The sequence below is a fragment of the Hyperolius riggenbachi genome, chromosome 12 (assembly GCF_040937935.1).
Source record: "Hyperolius riggenbachi isolate aHypRig1 chromosome 12, aHypRig1.pri, whole genome shotgun sequence".
Taxonomy (NCBI): domain Eukaryota; kingdom Metazoa; phylum Chordata; class Amphibia; order Anura; family Hyperoliidae; genus Hyperolius; species Hyperolius riggenbachi.
Window position 1 is genome coordinate 180,600,592 of NC_090657.1, and position 22,274 is coordinate 180,622,865.

The 22,274-nt window shown below is 45.9% G+C and overlaps 2 long non-coding RNA genes across 3 annotated transcripts in view; one reads left to right on the forward strand and one right to left on the reverse strand.

The window, feature by feature from the left end:
* LOC137542151 (uncharacterized) overlaps positions 1-10,059 on the forward strand; it is a 239,135-nt gene extending 229,076 nt beyond the window's left edge. For both annotated transcript variants that reach the window (XR_011025363.1, XR_011025364.1), the window contains exons 4-5: positions 190-315; positions 9,989-10,059. This is a non-coding gene — a long non-coding RNA (uncharacterized lncRNA). The remainder of the gene's footprint in view (positions 1-189; positions 316-9,988) is intronic.
* LOC137542153 (uncharacterized) overlaps positions 1-15,545 on the reverse strand; it is a 53,648-nt gene extending 38,103 nt beyond the window's left edge. The window contains exon 1 of the long non-coding RNA XR_011025365.1: positions 15,476-15,545. This is a non-coding gene — a long non-coding RNA (uncharacterized lncRNA). The remainder of the gene's footprint in view (positions 1-15,475) is intronic.
* Positions 15,546-22,274: the final 6,729 nt, after the last annotated feature.

Sequence of the window (22,274 nt, forward strand, 5' to 3'; positions counted from 1 at the left end):
AAGAAGATGACCTGCAGGCTGGTTGTAGATCAAACAACATGACCAAATGGCATGGCAAATATCAATCATTTCTTGATCTTTTTTTTCTTTAGTAAGTATTCGCTTGCAGTGTATTGATATATTTTTTCCTCTCAGGATCATGCCGAATACGCGTGGCCAAATTGTCACCCTTTGTTACTCTCTTTACAGGACTGTTGCTGAGGTGCAGTGAATGCCTGCCATGCATTCTGGAAGCTCGTCAGTTAATTGTGTCATGCCATGGTGATTGGACAGAGAAACGCTCTTTAAACAAATCTACTAAATAACCAATGCTAAGTGAGTTTAATTTCTTAAAATCTCATTATTGATATCCTATGCCAAGTGCTTTTCATTCTAGCTTTTCTTATATATTGTTCTTTCTACAAAATTCATCATTTCAATTTCAAGTCCACATTTCGGTAAACTTGTATTGTTTATTTTGGCCACGCCTATTAAGCACCTGCCTTAATTCAGCCTATATAAATATTATGGGTGAATGAACCTAATTTTCTTTCTCTATGAGTAGACAAGACACAGAACATTTATAACATTTTTCTTCTGGTAGACTCAAAGCGCCAGAGCTGCAGCCAATAAGGGCACGCTCAGTAGGCAGTAGCAGTGTTAGGGAGTCTTGCCCCAGGTCTCCTTACTGAATAGGTGCTGGAAGTCATGGGAAGTCCTGGCTATGGATTATTCCTTGCCCCTATTACTGTTCCAATAAGTAATGAGAGTTGGAATATTGATTGCTCCCTGAAAAATGGGTTTAGACATGCTTCCTTTTCAAAATGTTATGAGCTAAGGAGCTGTGGGCCCCAATGTAAGTTTTACATTGGGGCCCCCTAAGCACGCTATACATAACAATTGATACCGCACACCAAAACCTGCCAATGGCAACTAACGTGTGAGAGGGGATGGGGAACAGTTTGTTAATGATTACCACTATTCAAAGTATCTATAGAAGTGATTTTTATGAGCACAGGACTGTAACGATCGGTGTAACACAGAGAGGATCTGATTACCGGTGATCTGCAGTATCACCGAGAATGCAGATATATACCTGATTATTGATGATCTGCAGTATCACCGATAATCAGATATATCTCTAACCTCTGGACACCTGAGTGATGAGAGTGTTTTGGTGCAAGAGTAATACTTTGAGGACCGCACCTGATTAACAGGTGCTAGAGCAATAAGGAGTACTGCTCCGCAGCAAGTTCCTTCCGTTGGTCTGAACTCTCTGCAGGGAGGAGTCAGGCCGAGAGTGGGAAGGACAGAACGTGAGTGACACCAATGAGGGAGTGTCACTGACAGATCTGTGAACTATCTCTCAACAGGAGAGATCGTTCTCGAGGTCGGGCAGGCCAGGTCGTTAACACACGGACAGATAAAGTACAAAGACAGGAGACAGATGCAGAATCCTAAGACTCGCCGAGTTTGGCAACAGAGTATTAGAATGACAAAGGTACAAAATCAGAGATCAGAAGAATGGTCAGGAAAGCAGATGGTCATAACAAATAATCAACAATTCCTAGACTAAGGTGTGAGTTCCTTGGTCATCAACACCTTGGAAACTGGTCTAGATAATAACACAGATAATAACAGAATTCCTAGACTAAGGTGTGAGGTCCTTGATCATCAACACCTAGGAAACTGGTCTAATGTAACACAGATACTGACAAGGTCTGAGTGCTACCACGTAGTGATCGCAACGCCAGACACCAGAGGAATGACCAGCACCCAGTATATATACACCAGCGCTTTCCTGCGCCTCCCCTAAGTGCTGGACCAATGAAAACTGAAAGAATTGTCAGCTGACCGGCCTGGTCAGCTGACACCCTTCTGGCTGTCATAAATGCTCTGCCTCTCCGCGCGCGCACGCGTCCTTCTGAACCTGTGTGGACTATCAGTCCCAGCCACACCAGACATGTGTTGTAATGCCTCTGCTGTTTTGGATGCGGAATCCGCCGCACTGCTGTCCGAGCGTGCGGCATTTTCTCCGCGTTCAGCAGTACTGACAGAAGTAGGCCTATGTGTGCAAACCGCCGCGTCGGACGCGGAATCCGCCGCCCTGTTCTCTGGGCATGCGGCGGTTTCTCCGCGCTCCGTCAAGCCAGTGAATGCAGGTCTCTGCGCGCAAGCTGCCATGTTGAACGCGGAATCAGCCGCCTTACTCTGAGTACTTGCAGCGGCTTTTCCGCGTTTTCTCACAAGGACCAACAGAGAGCTAATACTGCAGTTGAGTAAGGGCCACGATGCGGTCGCAACCTCTGCAACCCCTATTGCTACGCCCCTGGTCCTAATGCATGCTCCCTGTGAGGTATGAGAGGATTACTTGCAGTGTTGCTCATGCTGCAAGGTTAGTATAGGAACTGATCAAAGAAACAATGCCTTGATGTAAGTGACTGGCTTACAGACATTTTTGTTGTTTGAACATTAAGTTTCTCAATTTTGAATAGAATCGTAACATCCAAAAATAACAAAATGCCCCAAAAATAGTTCCCCCAAAATATGTGTCTCAATTGTTTTTCTTTTTACCTGTTCTGGTTGTCTTGCCCTAACTGCAGGATCTGTGCAGTGCCACCAAGATTGTGGGAGGTTTTTGTTTTTTTAGCTACAGTAACAAGCTTATCTCAGCATGCAAATAACAGCAAGTTTCCTATTTCTGATAAGATAAGGACACTATGACAGAAGGATATTGAATCCCCTCCCTCCCTTTGAAGAGTTTACACAGTGATGTAAGCTGTTTGTATAGGTGACGTTTGCTGTGGGAGGGACATATCACATTTCTCATAAATCTGACGGTGAACACTTAAAGCAGCAGGATAGGTAAGCTAAATAAGTAAGCAGAAAAAATATTCATATGGATAAGAGCTGAGGCCTCTTCCGCTAAGTAAAACTTTTAACAAACTTTTTATTTGAGAAATCTGGGCTCGGCTTGTTGGATGGAGAGAAGAAGCTGGCTTTACAATATGACTGCCCTGAGGCCTTCCTGTCTGTTTGCCAGCGGAAGCAGCCTGATTTGTATAAAAGAAGTGACCTATATAGCGCGAGACGGTGAGAGAGCGAGAAAACTCGCGGCTGAAGAGCGGATCTCAGCCGTCAGCGACCTAGGGTTAAGAACAGAAGCTTCACCCATCTACATGGAGAGTGCGGCGAAGGCCGATCAATAAGGAGAGAGGTGAAGGAGAAAATTACACTTGAGCGGTCTTATTTGCAGACACTTTTGTCTGCGGCCAGACTCGGCTGAATGGGAACGTAAGCAGCTGCCGTGTAAAAAAAGCTTGGCTCTCCCCACCGCTCCGAACCAGATAATAAAAGTTAACATCCTTCTGATCGGAGGGGTCACTCCATCATCTTTGAGTTTCGCTCTTCTTCCTCTGGCGCTGACCTTTCCGTTTCGGATGAGCCGCGGAGCTTCTGAACCGCTTCCCCTGCGACAAAGGTTGAATGGTAATCAGGTTAACTGGATGCTTTGAGCTTGTACTGGCTTTGTTAATGCCCGTGGGCAGGACCTGACGTACTGAGCCCAGACGCGGTGGCTTCATTGATATCTGTCGGGCTTAAGCGTGGAGAAGGCGGCGGTGGTGGCGAGAGAGGGAGATTAGAGAGTCAGGGAAAAAAATGAGAGAAAACAATATAAAGTGAATCCAACTTTTTCTGCAGTGTCCTTGCCTGCTCTGATGTAGCGGCTGATGCCAACTCCCGCTGCCTGTCATTAAAGGACCACTAACGCCAACAATTGTAAAATGTAAAATAAATGTGAACACATACAGATAAGTATGGTTCTTCCAGAGTACAATGAGCTACAAATGACTTTTCTCCTATGTTGCTGTCACTTACAGTAGTTAGTACAAATCTTATGAAACAGAACAGGTTTTTGACCAGTCCATCTCTTCATGGGGGATTCTCTTTACAAAAGCATTACTTGGTAAGAATCTATACAAAGATGTAGGCCGACAACCCCACCACCACCACCTGTTTGCACACTATTCTGGCAGTTGGACTGTGCAACTGCTGTTCAAAAAGTACTTTCGAAAATAAATAAAACCCTGAGAACCCCCCATGAGGAGATGGGCTAGTCCAAAACCTGTCAGTCCTGTCAGATTTCTACTACCTACTGTAAGTGACAACATCATAGGAGAAAAATAATTTAAAGCACATTGAACTCTGGAGGAAATGTACTTTTTTTTACGAGGTTTCATGCCTGTTTAACACCTTTTCACCCAAGCAGGCTGGTATAGTGAGAAGTCGTAGCCCAGACCACACCCTGAGCTATAACAGCCTGCATTCTCTATGATGTGGGGGCTCTGAAAGAGAGAGGGGCGGCAACCCCTCCCCCAAGCGCTTGTTGTACCATGGATTTTGGATTATGATTTTTTTTAAATAGATTGTCACAAAAACTGAAAGGTCTTTTTGAAATAAAAAATATTTGATTTGTTCCCATTATTCTCCCTTACCATTCTGGTTTGTAATTTTCGTTTCCGTTTTTAATTTTGCATAATATGCAATATTTACTAATGGATTACGTAAAATCAATTACATTTTGAAAAACATAATTATGTGTAATCATAAGTGCAAAATATAAAATCAGCAAAGCTAGCACAATAAGATCACCACTAGTGCAGAGCAGGGCCGGTTTAAGCAACAATGGGGCCCCAGGGCAAAAAAACCTAGGGGGCCCCCCAACAGATACCCCGGAGCAAAAATTGGCACTAAGGGACCTTTTTTGCAGCTGGTATAGTCAGGGTTTGAAGCACCAATCAGTCGGAGCTCCACATTCTGGCTACCCCAGCCTGCATGGGGGACAAGGGGTTAAAAAGTTTCAGGAGGGTGGACCCCACATAATTAACAAAAAAAAAAAAATTCCCACACTCTAAACATAAAAAAAATTTGGGAAAATAGGAAAAAAATGCCAGGGATCTTCATGCAGCCATATTGCGGCTGTATAGCGATCCCTGGCCAAAGCACTGCGGCTGCGTATGAACCCCCTGGAAACCCTGTCAGTAAATGTATTGCTCTTTCTTTTGATACATGTAAAATTACACTACTGTTAGGTACTAAAAGTGACATTTACCGCATTTAAAAGTATACTTTTTTCCTTCGAAACTTTAAAATCGATTTTCTCAAAAACTATAAGGTTTAAGGTGGATTTGCTATTAACCATTAAAGTCGGCTGGTTTTTAAATGTGTATTTTTTTTCCTTTGAAACTTTAACCTCCTGAGCGATAATCCCGAGCTGAGCTCGGGGTATATCGCGCAGGAGGATTTCTCATAATTTTTTTTTGTTACACGCAGCTAGCACTTTGCTAGCTGCGTGTAACTTCCGATCGCCGCCGATCCGTCGCCGTGCCGTGCAGTCCCCCCCCTCCCCGACCCCTTGCGCAGCCTGGCCAATCAGTGCCAGGCAGCGCTAAGGGGTGGATCTGGACTCCCTCCGACGTCCATGACGTCGGTGACGTCATCCCGCCCCGTCGCCATGGCGACCGGGGAAGCCCAGCAGGAAATCCCATTCTGAACGGGATTTCCTGCTTGCTCTGATCGCCGAAGGCGATCAGAGTGGGTGGGGGGATGCCGCTGCGCTGCAGCTATCATGTAGCGAGCCCTGGGCTCGCTACATGATTTAAATTTTTTTATTTTTTAAAAAAATAGTGCTGCGCCACCTCCTGGGCGATATAATTGTATCGCCCAGAGGGTTAAAATTGATTTTCTCAGGAACTATAAGGTCGATTTGAAAAGCTCTGGGGCCCTGGGGCAGCTGCCTCCTTTGCCTCTATGGTAGCGCCGGCCCTGGTGCAGAGTACAGTTCTTTCATTCAGCTCCTCCTCTGTTTCATGTTTTCAAAGAGAAAGCAGGGCAATTTCAGCTGGATACCTTTTTGTTTTCTAGAAGATATTTCACAGCGCGTGCAAATAACTTCATTAGAGGCTATTCTTGGATATTGACTGCAAATATGCAAAGATAATTTACTTAAAGAGGAACTCCAGTGAAAATAATGTAATAAAAAAAGTGCTTGATTTTTACAAAAATTATGTATAAATGATTTAGTCAGTGTTTGCCCATTGTAAAATCTTTTAAATCCCTAATTTATATTCTGACATTTATTACATGATGACATTTTTACTGCTGGCAAGTGATGTAGCTGCTGCTTGCTGTTTTGGCAGTTGGAGACATCTGTAAACCGCTATTTCCCACAATGCAACAGGGTTCACAGACCGGAAACTGCCAAGAGTACCTCGGTCCTAAGAGCTTCTTTTGGGAGGGGTTTCACCACAATATCCGTCATACAGCACCCCCTGATGGTCTGTTTGTGAAAATGAATACATTTCTCATGTAAAAGGGGGTATCAGCTACTGATTGGGATAAAGTTCAATTCTTGGTCAGAGTTTCTCTTTAAAGGAAATTCAGAGCTAGAAAAAAAATGACATCTACTTATCCAGTGCTTCCTCCAGCCCCAGGCCGCCGACATGTCCCTCGCCGCAGCTCCGGGGTCCCAGGATCTCCTCCGTTCGCCGTGGCGACCTTCCCAGGTCAAGATCTTCTGCACCTGCGCGAGAGCGGCTGTCAATCACGTCCACGTGGTCTGGAGTGTACTGCGCAGGCACAGAACGCTCCCGGCCGGGGGAGCACATCTGGCGCCAACTGGCGAAGTTATCGGGCTGCCTAGCGGAGGATCCATGCAGCGGAGATTGGCGAGGGACCGATTCGCCTGAAGGGGCTGGACGAAGCCCCATGTATGTATAAAACATTTTGGCCTGCGGTATATGGACATCCCACAGATCTAGCGATGATGGGCAGATTTGATTGAATCCTATTAGAGAGGTATGTATTGCAACCATTACTCCAAGCAGCAAAGAGTTTAGCTTCTCCTTACCCCTCCCACTGGAAACTGCTTAATCGAGTGCAGCGCTGACTGTCTCTTCCCCTCTCCATAGCAACAGAACGTGCCACAAGGCTGTGGCCCAGCAGCTGACATTCTTTGTGCGTGTGTATGCACCTTTACTCCTGTCACTAAGCTAAGTAATAAAGAGAAGTGGTAGTTCAGCCTATCGGACTTTTCTAGCCTGCATGTGAGAACCTTAGTGGGTTGGGTAGGGCCCGTTAGTGTCTAGCATACGATACCTAACATAGGGAACCCAAAATCAGATTGCCTTTGACATCTCTATTTGTATTGGAAGTGTGTTAGGGTAGGTGAGAGCAGAGCCGGGACAAGGTCCTCCAGCACCCATGGCTGAGACACCAAAGTGCGCCCCTCCATCCCTCCCACCCCAGCGTCACACACTGATTGCTATTAGACTAAGAGGCGCCACAGGGCCCCCAACCTCCCCAACACCTTAATATGTAGTTATTTGGCTTGCAGTCACTGCTATGTTTCCCCTTTTCTTATTTCTTTCTGCTTCAAACACAATTAGGAATGACAGCTGAATGAATTCTGTGCCCCCTCTTACACTGCGCCCTGAGGCTGGAGCCTCTCCAGCCTATGCCTCGGCCCGGCCCTGGGTGAGAGTCAGGAGAAGTCACATGAGGACAGGGGTATAAATGAAGGGTGGGTAAATGTTGGCTGGGAGAGTTGATACAAGCAGTAGTTGAGGATGAGAAGAAGGGCTGCTTGCCCTTTGGTTACTTGCAGAATGTAGTATAAACGCATTACATATGAATTACCCTGTCACTGGTCCTCCGCTGCCAACAGAGGGCTACATCAGCAAAATGACAGTGTTGCAGCTGGATTTGGTTCTGGGGAAGTGACATGAAGGAGTGGGTGAGTAGGTAAGTATACTGTTAAACAAGTGTAGCTGTGCTAAACGGTGTGGCCAGATCAACTAACCATTGTTTTCCCTTTGCACTCAAAAATTGTATATGCAGCAACCTGGGACACGGACAGCGATGCAAACTACTATTAAAGATAATAAAAATGGAGGGTGTTCGTTTCCCCCAAAAAGTGTAGAGTGTTTGGACTGTTCCAATCCGCCTACGATAAGGTTCCCTTGTCTGAATTAATCCGTGCTCTCTCCCGCACCAGTTAGCACATAAGCAGATATTTTATGCCTCTAATCCTGGGCTCCACAATTGGCACAATTAGGGCTCTGATACTTCTAAGTGTGCCTGTAGGGGAAAAAAAAAGTGCCCCAACTGGGAACTTAACTTAAAGCGGACCTAAACTTCCCCTCTACTCTAAAAGATAAGCAACAGCATAATATCCTTTAACCTCCTTAGCGGTAATCCCGAGCCAGGCTCGGGACAGAAATCCGTAGCTCAGAAAGGTAATCCCGTGCCTGAGTGGGTTATAATATGCAGGAGCTGCTGCAGATCTCTGGGCTATGTTTTTTTCTTGTTTTTAGGGTCTAAAAGCTTGTGAAAAAATGGCACGCATTTTACACCCTAAATCTGGAAATAAAGAGAATAACTTTTCTTTGTTACAGCTGATACAAATTATACAGTAAGTCTGCAGTGTTCCTACTTCCTGCTTTCATGGATGCAGACATATTGTTAACATCCTATGCTTTCAAATGAGCTTATCTGCTCTATCTGCCTTTTCAGTCAGGTGATGCGGGGAGAGATCAAATTACATTGTGATTAGACACAGATGAGGGGGAATTAGACAGGCTAAACTCTGTATATAAATACCGGGTGTATTTCTCTATCTTTCTCCTTCTGTCCTGTGCAAGAGTTCAGGTCCACTTTAATAGAGGGAAGCCTCTGGATAAATGAAGAGGCTTCCCTGTCGTACTTCACTGGCCTTTCCAGTGCTGTCACGTCCACAAAACCACCAACAAGCCCTTGTTGATGGCTTGCGCAGTAGCAGGGTTCCATGCTACTGCACATGTGCGAGCCATCTACACCTGAGCAGTTGGGTGGACCCGAGCGGGCTGGAGGGAGACTCTCCTGAGGTAAATTTTTAAATGTTCAAATCTCACAGGTTTACTTAGAACAAAGGGATCACTCTCATCCATTAACACTTGTTTGGTAGTATACTGTACACCCTTTGTCACTGTGACCTGACTTTTTGCTGTAGCTCCCCTGTTTCCATTGCACTGTGGTCTCCTATGTGTTTCCCATTGGATGTTAGTCATCCTTGTCACCCTGTGGTAAAGCACCTCACTCCACTACCACAATACTTCTGGTGTGGCCGGGAGAGGGGGGGGGGGGGGGGCTCCTGACCCACAGAGAGGTAATGGAGTTGGAGTACAGCAAGGCTTTAGGTTGTCAGCGATACGTAGCTGGCAACCGGTGATGTGCTCCAGCAAGTTCCTCCTATTATTACCCTACTTAAAAACATTAATTGCATATCTGATAGATTCATTAATAAGACTAGGAGGAGAACTGGGGCTTAAAGCAAACCTGAACTGAAAAATAAAATGCAGAATAAACATACACACGTCATACTCACCTCTGGTGTAGTATACTCATCAATCTCTCTCTCCTCTTCCGCGTCCTGTTAGTCCAATGTGACCTATGGAATTAACCAGCCTCCATTTTAAAAATGGCGATGACCATATAACAGCTTCTGGGTCAGCACTCCGTTACCCTGTAATATCACCCATTTTAGCCATAGGGAAGCACATGCATTACATTGCATATCATTTGTCCTTTCAGTTATAATTGACAGCAACTAATATAGTGGAAAAGGGCTCTAAGGCTTTCAGCTTCCGGAGAGCCAAGTCTGACTAGATCTAGTCGGAACTAGAAGGAATCGTTGTTAGAAGAAATTGTGGAGCTGACGGTGAGTATGTAATATTCATTTGCAGGTACATCATGTGTTTATTTTAAATAATTTTCAGTCGGTTCAGGTTCATTGTAAACGGCTCAGGTCCACGGCAGGTAGAATGTACTTCGCATCTGCGGCTCTCTACCTCTGGCGCTGCATGGATTCTACGCCGCGGCTTTCCACAGACCTGAGCCGTTCGCTGTTTTTTTTGCATTGCATGTCTTTGTGGTGGCTTACACCTCTCTGCTTTAATATTTCACTTCTCAGTGTGTCTGAATGGAATGGCGGCGTTTTGTGGCAGACTGCGGTGTGACGGCGAGAACCAGCCTGTTTATTACAAGATGTTTATCTAATCCTTTATGTTCCAAGAGTCTCTAATGAATTGCTTACCTGGCAAGCTAATTTAGAGTTGCCCCCAAACGCAGCAGTTTTATTAAAAAGAGATGTATTTGTTTCTTATGCTTTGGTTTCTTTTAATAAATCAAAGGGGATTTGCTGTAGACTTATTTTTTTTGTTATAAATTTATCTGAATGGGATAAGCCTGACCACCATTCAGTTGCACCGATGCTCAAGTTGGTAAACAGCCTTGAACTGAACAAAATTGTTTAAAATGAGGACCATGGTTGAATGACTCTGCCAACTTATGACTAGTATGGCCACCATGACCACCATGACTGTGAATCCATAACAAGCGAGGTCACCATGAGTCTTCCAACCCATAACAAGTGTGGCCACCATGACTGCAAACCCATTACAAGTGTGACTTCTATGACTCTTCCAACCCATTACAAGTGTCTCCACCATAACTCTGCTAACCCATATCAAGTATGGCCACCATGACTCTTCCAACCCATAAGAAGTGAGGACATCATGACTCTTCCATTTCATAACAAGTGTGGCCACAATAACTCTGCCAACCCATAATACTCATGACTCTTCCAACCCATAACAAGTGTGACCACCATGACTCTTCCAACCCATAACAAGTGTGACCACCATGACTCTTCCAACCCATTACAAGTGTGGCCACCATGTCTCTGTAAACCCATAAGTGTGGCCACCATGACCCTGCCATCCCATAACAAGGGTGGCTACCATGTCTCTGCCAACCCATAACAAGTGTAGCCACCATGACTCTTCCAACCCATAAGAAGTGTGGCCACCATGTCTCTGAAAACCCATACGTGTGGCCACCATGACTTTGCCAAACCACGACAAGAGTGACCACCATGACTCTGCCAACCCATGACAAGTATTGCCACAATAGGGTTGATTCACTTAGAGATAATATTACCGTGCACACACAGTGCATGGCAATATTACCCTTATTAGCACCAGTAAGTACTGTGAGATATGTTATTAGCGTGACTTGCGGTACTATGGTAACTCACGTAACAAACAGTGCCACTTGTTAGTTACACACGTTACTGAAGTAACAGTCTCACTACTCGAGCAGCGTGAGTAATGCTAATAGTGTAACTCGCGGCACTTCCCATATATATATATATACATGTATCCCAGTATTACCATTCCCCCACAGTAATGTCACCCCCTTTCCCTTGTATAGCCGTGTTCCCCCAGTAGTGCCATTGTCCTCCGTATTACCATGCTCCCCACTATGTCAACTCAAAATTATTTGCATCTCATTGACCATCCCGGTCAATGAGATGCAAATAATTTTGAGTTGACACCGCATTATGCAAATTTTGTATGCAAATTTATGCAGATTGAAAATTAACCAATCAAATCCTGCTGAAGTAAAATTTGATTGGTCCATTTTCAAGCTGCATAAATGTGCACATAAAATTTGCATAACCCTGCATCAACTTGAAATTTGCATCTCATTGACCATCCCTACTCCCCACACTAATGTCAAGCCCCTCCCCCATATAATTTTGTCCCCCGGTATAGCCATAACCCCATATGCAATTCACTTTTTTTCTCCTGAGTTTTCTCCCAGGAGATAATTTTTCATCTTTGATTTAAAATAACTTTTTATCACTTTGTAATGAAAAAAGTACCAAAAAGTAGGTGAATAAGTACTGTCATAATTATTTTGAGTATTTTATGTTTTGCTTGCTGGTGGGTTAAAAGCATTTTATTTACAAGTTGTGAAAATGTCACCTAGGAGAAAACTCCTCCTTGGCCCACATGCAATTCATTTTTTCTCCTGAGTTTTCTCTAAGTTGATATTTTCACACCTTGTCAATAAAGTGCCTTTTAAACCCCCAACAAGCAAGAAACTTCTTAAAATCATTTTGATAGTGTTTTTACTACTATTTTTGGTACTTTTTCAATTATTAAATGCAGAAAGGTTATTTTAAATTCTTATTGGAGAAAGTAAAGTAAAATGGGAGGGAAGTAGAATGTGGGGGCTCCTCTTCGGCTTATGCCCTCTTCCCCGTGGCTATAGAGCTTTCTAATAGTTAAGCCCCTGAGAGCAAGGTGAGACAATGATTGCTCCAATCTCCAGATAAGGTGCAGTCAATAGTTTGTGGCACTGGGCTTACCATCACATAGTGGATGAACACGTTTAAAGAAACTCTGTAATGAAGAAAACCTTCCCTGGGGGGTACTCGCCTCGGGTGGGGGAAGACTTCGGATCCTGTTGAGGCTTCCCCCGTCCTCCTGTGTCCCACGGCGGCAGAGATAAAGCTCCCTGAACAGCGGGGATGTAAATATTTACCCTCCCAGCTCCAGCGCAGGCGCAGTATCGGCTCTCCGCCTCAGAGATAGGCGGAAATAGCCGATCGCTGTCGGGCCGCTCTACTGTAGCAGTAGAGCGGACCCGACGGAGATTGGCTATTTTCGCCTATCTTTGTGCGCAGAGCCGCAACAGCGCCCCTGCTGGAGCCAGGAAAGGTAAATAAATTGTCGCTTATCAGGCTTGTCGAGGGAGGATTCCGGGACACTTCGGGGGAGCCAGCGCTGGACTGCCTGCAGCTACAGGGGTGGGGGAAGCCTCATTGGGACCCTGAGGCTTTCCCCTCCCAAGGTGAGTACCCCCCAGGTGAACTTTTTTTTGTTACAGGTTCTGTTTTTTTTTTTTTAACAAATCATTTTATTGATTTTTAAAAGTACAGAACATGGCCAAGGGCCAACATATTTGAACATCCAACACAAGAAGTATGCAATTAGCTAGAAGTCAGCTACAGACAAGGTGCGGCATAAACAATTCAACAGTTGGTTTTACTAGGATGTCTCATTGCATAGGTATATAAGATAATCAGAAGTTGAATATCATAGCATCCATTCTTTAGGTAGTATGGGTTAAGACAAAGGTTGCTGCTTCACCTCATAGGTTAAGGTACTAACAGGTTCTGTTTAAAGGACACCTGTAACGAGAGGGATATGGAGGCTGCCTTATTTATTCACCTTTTAAGCAATACCAGTTGCCCGACTTTCCTGCTGACCCTCTGCCTCTAATACTTTAAGCCATAGCCCCTGAACAAGCATGCAGCAGATCAGGTGTTTTTGACATTACTGTCAGAGCTGACAAGATTAGCTTCATGCTTGTTTCTAGTGTGATTCAGACACTCCTGTAGCCAAATAGATGAGCAGGGCTGCCAGGCAACAGGTAATGTTTATTATAATCAAATAAATATGGCAGCCTCCATATACCTCTCACTTTAGTTGTCCTTTAAAGGAAACCTAAAGTCACCCAAAAATAAGTTTAACTCACCTGGGGCTTTTACCGGCCCCTTGCAGCTGCGCAGTGCCCGCGATGGGACAAACAGATCCTCCGGTCCCCCGCAGTGACTACGTTTTGATTTGGGTGACAGAGCCATTTGCCGGCCACCGCCTCTGCGTGGTCCTGGCTGTGTGTTCTCGATCACGCACACGTCATTCTTAGTTTTTAGTCTGCAGTGTTCCACTAGCAATAGTACTCTCTGTGCTGACTATACAATCTGTCACTCTGTACAGCTAACTGATCACCACCACCAGGCTTCACTGCAGTCAGGGAAATGGCTAATTTGGGAGATTTGGCCACCCCCGTAGGCTGTACTGTGAATTACGCTTATAGCGGTGCTCACTGACTAATTTGGGCTCCAGCAATAGCCAGAGCCCAAATTATGATAAAACTGGTGTTATACGGGTGTCAGCAATCAAGCTCTGTCAAAACAGCGCAGGAGATCTGGGTGCGTCCAGCGCCACCAAAGGCCGTATTAGGAATTACAGCTATAGCTGCGTTCAGTGAGTAACTTGGGTGTCGCCAATAGACAGAGCCCAAATTACCTATAAAACACTGTAATTCTGCTGCCAGCAATACCTGGAAGCTGAATTACATCATTCCCCCACTATCCATGGCCTGGAGGGGGAATAGTAATTAACGCCGCCGGGACTTGTGCAGAAGCAGGGTGAGGCTTTATCCTGCGCCCAAATCTCCCAGTGGCAGATTCATAGGTATGTGTCAGCAATAGCCATAGCCCAAGTTACATGGGGAAGTGAATAGTTAGGTTATCAGCGGGGGGAATCGTTTATAGCAATGGCAGGAGTATAGCTAGATCAGGGTGAGCTGTCTTTTGGCTGCACCCAAATTTCCCTACATCATCTTTATATGCACGTGAGTGCAGGGCCCAATCCAGAGATGGAATAAGATGTAATGGGTTCCTAGGCAAAGAAGTAGGTTTGGGCTCCCCTTGTGGTTCTTTTGGTAAGCTGTTTATACACTTATAGATTGCTACCCGATGTAACAAAACAATCAGTTCCTCACTGAGTAAAATTGATTCAGCAAGGAAAGTAGCCTTAGGGCCCGTTTCCATTTGCAAACGCAAAACGCTAGCGATTAGCGCTGGTGATTTTACTACCATTAATGCGGTAAAATCACTTTACACTCTATGATTTTTGACCAATTGCAGTTGGCGTGTTTTTAGCATTGTAATCGCGATCGTTGTTAAATCGCAAGTTCCGCATTTTGCGATCACCGCTAATCACGGACCGCCGGCGATCGTGGCAATGAGATCATGGCCCTGATTATTACTATTGAGCTAGCACTTTAAAAAGCTTCGGCGATAAGTGGTAAACGCCCGCTAATCGACCGAGTAAGAACAGCCCCTTAAATAATTGTTTTGAAATCCACCTGCATACGTCCGCCTTCGGGGCAGGTGGTGGGTTTAGAAGTGTATGTACAGCGCTGCGGCTGGATGAGTCGGGCGCACAGAAGTTGCTGATAGTAAAATTATTGGAAAATTAAATTACCAATAGTTTACTGTAGACAAACCAGGCTCACATGCTCGCTTGAACCCTCCCTCTAGTGCCTAAAATACACCCCCCACACCTATTGCCTAAAACGAATCCCCAACCTAACGCCTAAACCTAACCTTTCCCTCATTATATGTAGCCAGCTGGTTAGGCCTGTCTACTGTAGTACCAATTGGCTACTTATGTAGCCGATGGTTTCCAGCTTTAGTACCAAACGGTGAGTTGGGCGCCTGGTTACTGATACTCAACATTTGCACCAATTAGGCACCTGCCGAGCCACGCACCCCAAATGCCCTACTTTGTATTAAGATCGGGGTAGGGAGGTAAAATTTAACCAGACTATTCGATGGTAGGTATGTATTTTTCATGATTAAAAAAAAAAATTCATAACAAAAGAAAGAAGAAAGTAAAAAAAAAAAAATCGCACTGAAAAAAAGAGGTAATTATTTAAATATTGCAATTGAGATAATAGGACAAAAGGTTTAGATTAAAAAAAAGAAAGAAGAAAGAATAAGAGAAAGCAGAAAGGGCAGAAGTTTAGAAAGTATTACCTGCTCCCCATTATCACCTTATCTGCCAGCCTATCGGACGCAGGCAGCGGAAAGCAGCCACTCAGGACCCGGCACTGCAGAAGAGACTCTGGGCCTCTTGAAACAGAATAAGTGCTAATCAGGCAGCCTGTGTGCGGAGTACTCCTGCAGCGCTACCCTGGCACAGAAATTTTGCTGTCTGTCTAGAGCTATGAGGTAACGTCTGGATATTCTGCCAAGCTGCAGCAAGCGCTCCCTAGATCAACATTTCTTCAGGAAAAAAAAAAAGTAGAAGAAAAAGAAGAGAGAAAGAGCAGGAAATAAATAAATAAGAAAAAAAAGTTAGACGAGAGATGATCTTCTAGACGCTTCTAACCCGACTCTTCTTCTTCTTTTTTTTTTTATTCCTTGTGGTCTGCGTCCTCCCCAGCCAGCCTCAATCACTTTTATAGCTAAAAGCTGTGCAATGCAGTATATCAAGGAGGGCGCTTCATATTTTTTGGGGGCTGTTTAGGCATCTTAAAAAGAAGAGAGAGAGGAAAAAAATAATGATAAAATTGGCAGCGACAGCAATAGGAAAAGCACAATAATAAAAAAAGACTGATTTTTCCAGTCTGCTAAATTTAGTCCCAAAATTCTAATGCCTGCACACATTACGCCAGCCGGATCTGCGGATGGACGCGGTTCTGTATTCGGGGGAGGAGGGGATTGGTGCAGAGGAGGATGGGGGCAGTCAGACCTTCATTCTCCGTACGTTTCTCTACTTTGCATATATTTATTCATTTTGACGTTCTTGTTGCTTTGCAGTCATAGCCAGTTTATGGGCTTTTTTTATTTCTTTATAGCGAGATTAGATTGTAAGCTTACAAGTCCAGACAGGCCTCCTTTCACTATTGTTTCTTGCAACTGCTGTATATTTATTAGAGAATCATTTATAGTAATTGTCATACTTAGGTTGCGCTCACTTTTTCATGCACTCAAGCCTTATAATTATATTGTACAACGCTACGACGGATGGTGGTGTTATATAAATCAATAATCAGAGCAAGTATGTTGTGTGATCCTAGAATCCTAAAGTGGACCTGAAGTCTTGCACAGGACACAAGAAAAACATAGAGAAATGCACCCTGTGTGTTTTTAGAGCATTTAGCCTGCCTAATTCCCCCTCATCTGTATGTAATCACCAGTGTAATTTGATCTCTCAGCTGTGTCAGCACAGACATTCGGCAGTCCTCAGCAGACACACCTAATATGTAAACACAGGATGTTAACCCTTTGTCTGCTTCCTTTACTTGGCTTACTTATACTGGGGCACCTATAGTTTACTAACCTATACTGGAGCACCTATAGCTGGCTAACTCATAATGGGGCACCTGTAGATGGCTATCTATATCAGGGCACCTATACCTGGCTACTTATACTGGGGGCAGCTATACTTGGCTACTTATACTGGGGGCAGCTATACCTGGCTACCTATACTGGGGGCAGCTATACCTGGCTACCTATACTGGGGGCATATATACCTGGATACTTATTTTGGGGGCACCTATACCTGGCTACCTATATTGGGGGCACCTATACCTGGATACCTATACTGGGGCACCTATACATGAATACCTATATTGGGGGCACCTATACCTGGATACCTATACTGTGGGGCTAAATACAACATCGCAAATAACAAATTTGACACACTAAGCCTGGGAGCAATTTAGCCTAGAATCTGCTCTGCTGTAAGCTGTAACAAAGAAATGTTTTTCTTTAAAGGTTATAACTGTTGCCTATGTTTTAGAGCAGTGAGGGCGGTAGTGCTAGGAGCAGTGCTAATGCACTGCCGAGGTCAGAGGAGTTAAAGGGAACCTTAACTGAGAGGGATATGGATGTTTCCTTTAACCACCCTGGCGTTCTATTAAGATCGCCAGGGCGGCTGCGGGAGGGTTTTTTTTAAATTTAAAAAAAACTATTTCATGCAGCCAACTGAAAGTTGGCTGCATGAAAGCCCACTAGAGGGCGCTCCGGAGGCGTTCTTCCGATCGCCTCCGGCGCCCAGAATAAACAAGGAAGGCCGCAATGAGCGGCCTTCCTTGTTTTGTTTAGATCGTCGCCATAGCGACGAGCGGAGTGACGTCATGGACGTCAGCCGACGTCCTGACGTCAGCCGCCTCCGATCCAGCCCTTAGCGCTGGCCGGAACTTTTTGTTCCGGCTACGCTGGGCTCAGGCGGCTGGGGGGACCCTCTTTCGCCGCTGCTCGCGGCGAATCGCCGCAGAGCGGCGGCGATCGGGCAGCACACGCGGCTGGCAAAGTGCCGGCTGCGTGTGCTGCTCTTTATTTGACTAAAATCGGCCCAGCAGGGCCTGAGCGGCAGCCATCGGCGGTGATGGACGAGCTGAGCTCGTCCATACCGCTAAGATGGTTAAAACAATACCAGTTGCCTGGCAGTCCTGCTGATCTATTTGACTGCAGTAGTGACTACATCACACCTGAAACAAGCATGCAGCTAATCCAGTCTGACTTCAGTCAGAGCACCTGATCTGCATACTTGTTGAGGGGCTGTGGCTAAGGCTTCTTGCACACAGGGACGTTACAGGCGCACATTAGTGCAGCCTGTAACGCTCCCCCAACGCACAGCAATGTAACACAAGTGGGCTGTTCACACTGCCCACGTTGCGTTACATTGTAACGCAGCAAAGTGCTGCATGCTGTGCGTTCTCCGCGGCTAAGCCGCGTTAGACTGTTTGCACATGCTCAGTCATGTTGGGGACGAGGGGAGAGCGGCCAGGCACATGGCTAATTAATATTCACTGCACTCAGTGACGTGCAGTGTTTACTTCCTGGAGCGGCCTCTCTGTGCCGCGATTGGCCGGCCAGGACCACGTGATGCCGCATGCGTCCAAGAGTACGCATCACGGCATCACGGACGCCAGAGTGAGCTGCACAACGCGGCTCACTCCGACGTCCACACCAGAGAGCACCAGGCGTTGCGTTAGGGGCACGTTATGTGCCCTATAACGTCCCCTAAACGCAACGTCCTGGTGTATAACTAGCCTAAAAGTATCAGAGACACAGGATCAGCAGGAGAGTCGGGCAACTGGTATTATTTTAAAAGAAAAATCCATATCCTTCTCAGTTTAGGTTCCCTTTAAGCTGGGCCCATAAGGCAAGACAGGCAATAGTGAGACAATGATTGCAAGTTAGAGTGGTATAATAAAAGTTTTATTCCACATCACGTTTTGTGGGGGTATTACCCTCCCCACCCCCCACTTCCTCAGGATTACAGAATTCCTGTTGCTACAGGTATTTATATGTGCAAACAATTGATATTAGTTAACAGGTTAGGTGGGTAGAGGTATGGAAATGGGATCTATACCTACAATGCTCTGGGACTAACACAGTTGTTATGTAGTTCTTTAAGTATAACAATACAAAATGCAAAGGTATAAACCACATTAAAATCCTTGCAAACATACAAAAATGTATTAAAATCACAATACAATAATACAGTCATAGAAATAAAGAAGTCACCATAAAGTCTAACTTAGAAAGGATTGGCAAAGGATTGGCCACAATTTGTTTAGCATGGCTCAACGCGTTTCATATTGTGCTAAATAATTTAAAATAAAAGGATATTTTCTATAGGTTTCTGTTTTAGTGTTTTTTTTATAGGTATTTTGTCTAGACGTTTGCTTTGGGTGAATCTGGCGGCTTTTTCTAGTGCAGCAAAAACTATAGTGCCAGGATATTTTTCTCTAGAAATATATTATTAATATTTCTGCTTGATTCGCAAAATCTGGTTTCTCAGTACAGTTACACATCAACCTTTCAAACTGACTGAATGATACATTCCTCAACCACTGTTTATGGTGTGAGCTGGTAAAGTCTAGGTACCCATTAGGTTCTGTGGGTTTAAAATAGTTTTTCGTGCGTATCAGGTTAGCTTTTGGTTCTATAAATAGCAGTAGATCTAGAAAATTGATCTGTTTGGGTGACTGTCCATGGTGAAGGGCAGACCCAACTGGTTGCTGTTAAGGTGTTCTGTATATAGTTGTAGTTCATCCATGATCCCTGACCAGACGCATAATATATCATCTATAAAACGGCGAAGGATCACGAGGTTCAAGGCAAATGGGTTGATCGGAGGTCAGACCATCTGGACCTCCAGCCATCCCATGTAAAGATTAACACTCCCCGAGGCGCTCCTGGATAGTGCTGTATAGCATGAACTAATTCCCGCAGGGCAACCGCTTCGCGGTATTGGTTTTTGACCCTGCAAAGTTTGGCATGCGAAAGCAGATGCATTTCTGCATGAGCATGTCTCATGATAAGCCATTTTAGCCAGATTTGCACAGCTAGACTTGAAAGGGTTAAGCTTGGCGTAGAGCACGCATACATTTTCTTGTGATTGAGCATATTTGCATTCTGTCCTTTGGAGGCAGGTGGTGGATGGTTTGCTCTATAAGTGGGCTGTCTGTGCCTGTCCTCCCCCCTCTTCTGGAGTGATGTGTGTGAGCCAGCCCTGAGCCCCACAGCTCGGGGTGACCCATGCGTCACTCCTTTCCCATGCAGTGCCCCGAGTCGATGCGCAGCAGCAGAACGCAATGGACGTTCAGGTAAGTGCCTGTTTTTAAATTTTTGGGAGATGGGTGCGGATGGCCCCCCCCGGCGCCGGCCACGCTTGGGGGGGTCGTCTGCGCTACCCAGCCTCCACCTCCGGGGTGTTGCTGTGGTCCCTAGGCAGTGAGAGAGCCTGGGGCCCCACAGCCCCCCGGTTGTATGGGGGCAATGGGAAGCCTCCCCGAGGCGCTCCTGGATAGTGCTGTACAGCATGAACTAATTCCCGCAGGGCAACCGCTTCGCGGTATTGGTTTTTGACCCTGCAAAGTTTGGCATGCGAAAGCAGATGCATTTCTGCATGAGCATGTCTCATGATAAGCCATTTTAGCCAGATTTGCACAGCTAGACTTGAAAGGGTTAAGCTTGGCGTAGAGCACGCATACATTTTCTTGTGATTGAGCATATTTGCATTCTGTCCTTTGGAGGCAGGTGGTGGATGGTTTGCTCTATAAGTGGGCTGTCTGTGCCTGTCCTCCCCCCTCTTCTGGAGTGATGTGTGTGAGCCAGCTCTGAGCCCCACAGCTCGGGGTGACCCATGCGTCACTCCTTTCCCATGCAGTGCCCCGAGTCGATGCGCAGCAGCAGAACGTAATGGACGTTCAGGTAAGTGCCTGTTTTTAAATTTTTGGGAGATGGGTGCGGATGGCCCCCCCCGGCGCCGGCCACGCTTGGGGGGGTCGTCTGCGCTACCCAGCCTCCACCTCCGGGGTGTTGCTGTGGTCCCTAGGCAGTGAGAGAGCCTGGGGCCCCACAGCCCCCCGGTTGTATGGGGGCAATGGGAAGCCTCCCCGAGGCGCTCCTGGATAGTGCTGTATAGCATGAACTAATTCCCGCAGGGCAACCGCTTCGCGGTATTGGTTTTTGACCCTGCAAAGTTTGGCATGCGAAAGCAGATGCATTTCTGCATGAGCATGTCTCATGATAAGCCATTTTAGCCAGATTTGCACAGCTAGACTTGAAAGGGTTAAGCTTGGCGTAGAGCACGCACACATTTTCTTGTGATTGAGCATATTTGCATTCTGTCCTTTGGAGGCAGGTGGTGGATGGTTTGCTCTATAAGTGGGCTGTCTGTGCCTGTCCTCCCCCCTCTTCTGGAGTGATGTGTGTGAGCCAGCCCTGAGCCCCACAGCTCGGGGTGACCCATGCGTCACTCCTTTCCCATGCAGTGCCCCGAGTCGATGCGCAGCAGCAGAACGCAATGGACGTTCAGGTAAGTGCCTGTTTTTAAATTTTTGGGAGATGGGTGCGGATGGCCCCCCCCGGCGCCGGCCACGCTTGGGGGGGTCGTCTGCGCTACCCAGCCTCCACCTCCGGGGTGTTGCTGTGGTCCCTAGGCAGTGAGAGAGCCTGGGGCCCCACAGCCCCCCGGTTGTATGGGGGCAATGGGAAGCCTCCCCGAGGCGCTCCTGGATAGTGCTGTATAGCATGAACTAATTCCCGCAGGGCAACCGCTTCGCGGTATTGGTTTTTGACCCTGCAAAGTTTGGCATGCGAAAGCAGATGCATTTCTGCATGAGCATGTCTCATGATAAGCCATTTTAGCCAGATTTGCACAGCTAGACTTGAAAGGGTTAAGCTTGGCGTAGAGCACGCATACATTTTCTTGTGATTGAGGAAAGATTAACAAAAGCAGGCGCGAACGTCATGCCCATCACCGTGCCTCACTGCTGCATATAATAATCATCTAGAAAAGTAAAATTGTTTGATTGTAAAATAAACCTATAGAGTCTATTATAAATTATTTTTGTCTTAGGCACCACGCCAGCCTAATCCCTGACGCAATTGGCTGTTATCACAATAATAATAATACTGTATATACTTGCATATAAGCCGAGGTACTCACTTTTCCCTCAGAAACCAGGAACAAGTGATTGACTCGCGTATAAGCCCCCTCCACAGTATAGCCCCCTCAACAGTAGCCAGATGTTCACTCTCCTCATAACCAGATGTGCCCCAAGGATGATACAGCTGTGTCTCAAGACGCCACATAGATATGAGACACAGCAATTGCCATGCAGGAAGAATCCCCGATCATTGCACCGCTGACACGTTGCTTGCACACTCCGCTCCACAAACCAGGGGAAACAGGTAGTCTTGTGCAGCGCACTCTGCGCACCATGCTGCAGGGGATGTGGGACACGGACACAGCAGGGAGCCAGATGGCAAGAGATCACTAGTGCAAGATCCTTGCGTTCCTCTGCCAGTA